Source organism: Aythya marila (genome assembly GCF_965140915.1).
Source record: "Aythya marila genome assembly, chromosome: 9".
Taxonomy (NCBI): Eukaryota; Metazoa; Chordata; class Aves; order Anseriformes; family Anatidae; genus Aythya; species Aythya marila.
This window is the reverse complement of record NC_139050.1, coordinates 12,735,793-12,741,406: the sequence shown is the minus strand read 5'-3', so window position 1 is coordinate 12,741,406 and position 5,614 is coordinate 12,735,793.

Below are 5,614 nucleotides of genomic sequence, written 5' to 3'. Positions count from 1 at the left end.
CTCCCTCCCCGAAGCTCGGTGCCACTTAACGCAGCCGGCCGGCCGGGCTCCACCTCCTGGCCCTGACAGCAGCCAGCATAAGTATCTGTCATGGTTTCCAAACCAAAGCCTTGCAGCCTGCCTGAGCCGCTGGCCTGGCCTCGTGCAGCTGTCCCAATGCCCTACATTCCAGTGGCTTCCCTGGTGTGTCGCACAGCCCCGGATAGCTCTCGTAGCGTCTCCCGAGGCCCCAGCTCCTGCCAGCCCTCGAGGCCTGCAGCCGCCACGCAACAGGCTTGCTGGGCACGTGGGCCCTGCCAGCCAGCAGCCCGTGAGCTCCCACAGGCACACCTTGCCCCACACTTCTCCTGGCACAGGGGGACTGCTGGTTTGTGCCACACAGGGCCAGGAAATTGGGGTGCTCCTCTCTGGCCGCGCTGCCTGGAATGTGCTGTGCTCCCAGACAGAAGGCTGCAGCTAGTGACCTGGATTAAACCACGATCCGGATTAAACCCAGATCACTCGCACCGGCTTTAAAAACAACTAACAAATGTGCAGGCTGCTAAGTGTAGCACCGTCCAATCCAGCATGCAGGCAGCTGGATGCTCGGATAATTTCCTTTCCTTGTCAGGACATCCTACAACTTCTTCAGCACTTCTGCTTTGTGTGTTTTAGATCACTGTACTTCATGCAGCATCTATATTTGCATAAGGATATTAACAATTCACCTACACTGTTTCTAACTTTAGCTCATTCATAATTCCATTATGTAAAATGCAGTAACAATGTTTGCTACGGGTAATAATTACCTGGTTGTGCATTTCTATAGCAGAATCCCTGCTCAGGCTGCTATTTTTTTTCTGTCAGCTCAGCTACTCTACTGGCAGTCTGGCATCTCAGTTCCCTCACTGGCTGCAGGTAGCTGGAAGCTGGGAAGGAATGAAGGGGGCTACAGAGCCCTCCTGTGCATAACTACTGCAGAATTGTCTTGAAAGCTGTCTGATAACACTGCCTGAAGACCAGTTTAACAGACATTGAGATTTCTTGCAAAAGAAATTGCAAAAAAATAAATAAAATAAAATAAAATAAAATAAAATAATTAACAGTATTTTAAAACTTGCTGAAATGAAACTTCAGCTGCTATAAGAGCGATGCGGAACTAGCTGAGTGCTGTAATTGATATTTTTGAGCTCATGTTCAAGTTCATCAAGCCTTCACCATTTTTCTCACCATCAAGCTGAAAGTGTAAACCGCAACTGTAAGCTAAACAAAATAGCTCTGGGGTTAAAAAATAACTGGAAACAAGACGAATATATACACTGATTTTGTACAGGACAGCACATGTGGGGGTGCACTAAGTCAAATTGCAATTTGACCAACGTTTATATATTTATCTATGGAAAATATGTAAATTTCTGCTTCTTTCAGCAAGTGGCTGCCAGGCAGCTAACTGATTCTGCCCTTCATTGTGTCAGAAAATGAGACCCAAGAATTAATTACACAAATTTTGGTTTTCCAGTGAAAAACCCCTGTGTTCCAACAGTAGTAATAGTTGGCAACACCATCCGTATTTTTGGATAATGAGAGAAACTTGTAAGAGGCACCTCATCAGCCAGCAGTGGGAACCACCTTGGACAGGGGTCAAAAGAAGTGAATTCTGTGAGCTGCTGTGAGCATCACACAAAATGGCAGCTCCCTTTTGTAAGGTGTCCCGCACCCTTCCTCTGTTACTGTCTGTGGCAAAAAATCTCATTTGGCTTCATCACGTTTAGATCTGGCTTCACTTGAACACTGTTTTTTTGCTTTGGGTCCATAAGGGTTTCCAGTCTGCTATCCTTTTAGCCCTGCAGAGAGGTGAACAAAGCAGCGTGAGGCTAGGAAGGACAGGCTGCTTTTCTATGTCCACAGAGCACACAGACCAGCACACTGGCTTTTCCTCTTAAGACCTTCCCAAATAGTAGGTCGAGAGCTTTTACAACCTGAAGAAGAAATCTGTGGTACAAACATTGTGAAGAATGTAAGGACCACACTGATTCTGGGGCCAGCACTTCTAAGCTTCGGGCAGTCATAAAACCAAAGCAAAATTCAGTCACAGCTCTGGAGCTTCGCTCCTTAGTGTGAACTCCAGTCCAGTGCGAACTCATCAGTTAGGTATGTGAGCACAAAACTGGCTGCGATAGACAAGCCTTAATGAAAAATAAAGCCAGCACTGCTTCAGACTTCAACAAAACCTGAAACTGGGTTTATTTCCCATGCTCTGGGGTCACACCTTCAGCATTTCACCAGGCCACTTCACATACTCTGTGAATGGACTCAAGAACTGCAGTTTCAGCCCAACCGATGTCCTTACCTCATCGACATCAAGCACACGCTGTAGCACAGCCCTCCGTGTAACTCACTGTCAGTGGCAGTTTCGTGCATTTCCCAGCCCTTGCTATTCAGAACAGCTTCCCTTCATTTCAAGTGGTACTGTTGTAATCATGTTTTTATCAAGCCGTGACACGAGTGCCTGAACCATAGCACTTTTTCTTCCTTCCAGGGCTGGGTTTCTTACCTGGGCACTCTGAACACCAGAGCCTGTCTGTAGCAGAAGATGGAGGTGCCCAAGGAATAGGAGATTGAAATGTCACTGAGCACCACAGGCCTCTACTTCTTCTCTAATGGGTACAGTCCCTTGTGACCACTTACAGAGAGCAAAGGTGTAATTTACTTAGAGGGAGAATTATTTGCGCATAAATGGCCATTAACTAATACTACAGAGAAGATGCTTTTAAATTCAAATGGGCAGCATAGCAGCCAGCATTAGACAAGTGACCCAAGCATCTTGTTACTTACATAAACTAAAGCAGGAGGGAGTTCAATGCTGATGACAAAACCTCTTTGTGAGTAATGCCGGCAAAATCTTTTCAAGAGCAATTCAGGACTAAGTTAAGAGCAAATGGGATATTTTCCTCTCTTTTAGTGAGAAACTAACTAGAAGAATCACATTTCTTTCCCTGTTTGCATAAAACAGGGAATGGAAATAATTGCTGCTTTTCTGTTTCAAAGACTAAATTCTTGAGAGTGAAAAGAGGAAGGGCTTTCCTGTTCTCATTAAAAACCTGTAGTAGTGTTAAGGTGTTGAGGAAAGACTATCCTTCTTCCATGGAGAAGGAAAAGACTATTGTGAATGGGGAAGGCTGGCAACAGCACTCATCAGCTCCCATAGCCCACACCTACAGCATTTCTTTTGAGTCTTACCCTCAGCCTCATTCCTAGTCTCCAGTCCTTCCAGTTTCATTTAGGTGCATCTCATCTTGGGCTGTAAGGTCTTAAAATACAGTGTTAAATGGTGTCTCAGCTTGTTCCGCCTGCAGCTTTGGGAGTGACCATACTGCACCCCCAGACCGCAGTTCAGCTTCTTCAAACAGAATAAGCACTTTATTTAATAGTAGTCTTCCTCTACCACTCCCTCAAAAGCCTGTGAGAAGGGGATAAAAGATTTCTCAGGCTTTACTGGCCATCTATACATGAGGGTTAAGGACCTCTATAGCCAATAACACAAAGGGGAACAATATGATTAGGACAACAACCAGAGTAGTAAGTCCAAATGAACTGGCATTTTCTGTTTGGCTCTACTGGGACCTCTCCTCTATACAAGGTGATAGCACAGTTTGGTGTCACTCATCCTTAACACAATGCCTGTCCACCACACTGTTCCTAGGAAAACAAAAAATGGAGGCAGCAGTTCTTGCAGAAACATCCCGGTGACATAAAATACAAGGACGGTGTGCTAACTTGGAGCAACTGCACATGCCCAGAGGCAGGGATATGAGAAGGCTCAAAGAGGGGGTTTTGAAATGGAAGGTGATGCTGATGCAGAAGAGGGAGGACAACTGTGATCAAAACAAAGATGCCAGCTTGCAGTTTATAGAAAATTAGGTCCACAAATTTTGGATGTATATTAAAAAAAAATCACATTTATTTCCTAATAGCTAAAATAAGGATGTTATTTTAAGGTAGTGAGCATTATCCCAATGTATTGGAAATACAAACAAAGAATCCAGCAACTTTCCAGGGTTGATAAGATTATCTCAGGCCTGGGCGATCTTACTTTGCACTGTGCTGGAAAATAGGGCCTGGTTAGATGAACCCTGGCATGTGTGCAGTTCTCATCTCTGCTTCCACAAACAGGAACCACCTCTGCATTAAGCAGTCAGTATTCCCAATGGCTCTGTGCGCCCAGAAGGGTCCTGTGCATTGTAGGCTTTTTCTGTGGTATTTATTGGGCAGCACAGTGGAAGTGATTACAGTGCTGGGACTTCAGATAGGACTCTCCAACTTCCCAAGACTCCTCTCCTGCTCATGTTGGAGGCTCGTATCTTTCAACGGGCAACCTCAGACGAAAGAATGCTCCCTCCCACATCGATTAGGAAGTATGCTAAGATCTGAAGATGCAGCTGCCAATATGTTGCTGGGTGGCATTGAGGCATGTGCCTCTTTCCTCTTGGTCCCTCTCAGGCTTGCTAAGTTCATCAAGTCTCTGTACAGGGACTGTGAGAAGCAAAACACATAGCAAGAATTGTCAGGAAGCTGCTTCTTTGTTTCTGCCTTTGCTTTAAGAGTGTCTCAGCTCCTTGTTGTTGATTCATTCATGGTGAGTGTCCCAGATGTGACTTCTGTCTCTCTTTTTAATCATAGCCCCATGTAGATCCTTACAGAAATGCCTCTTCCCAGGGACTCCCTGAGTCTTTCACTTTCCAAGATGGGAACCAGGATTCCTGGCCAGTCTAGGCAGATACACCTGGCACAGTCCAGCTTTACAGTACTGAAATGCCACAGCGATGAGATGCTGCTTTCAGCAGACAGCTGAATTCTGTCTGGTGTTGGCTGCAGGTCAACATTTAAGCAAAAAGCATGATCAATGGGCAACAGAGAATGCAAAGGTAAGAAGATCAGCACAGGACACAAAGTAGTCTCTGCATATAGCTGGTGAAGCATGTACAAAAACCAGACACATACACACCAGCAGTAATCTGTGATGTTACATCGCTCTGTAAACTTACTATGCAAAAGAAGTCATGAGTACGTTATCTAGCCAGTAATTCCAACCAGTTTTCTCAAGCTGGCATAGAATCAACACAGGTAATTCAATATGTGTAAACCAAAGACAATAGACAAACACCTCAAGAACAGACAAGCCTTCAGCTCTTACCACATTAGGTGGTTCTTTTAGCTAGCAGGTAATTATTTAATGAAAACAGTAGGACTGCAGCCAGAACAAGTTTCTAAAGGCCAAAAAGAAGCATGTTTTTGGAAGCTGCTACCAAGAAGTAACAACCTGGATTTGCCCCAGGACTAAATAACATGTTGCTGCTGCGGACTTGTGTGATGGAACGGCTCGGGCAAGCAGCTCCCGGATGATGTGTTCTCTTCTACTTGCAAAAACACAACTTCACCTCAGTGCTGCCCTGGTTCTTGTCCAAATACTGAAACAAGCTCCTACGTTTGCAGATTAATCCCTGAGCAAGGGATTCTGTAAACACCAGGCAGCCCTATAAAAACAAACAGAAAAAGGAAGGAGGGGAGGTGCTTGGCAGAAAAACCAACAACAACAGAATTTTAAGGGTTAAAAATAGATCACTTGGTTGGCAAC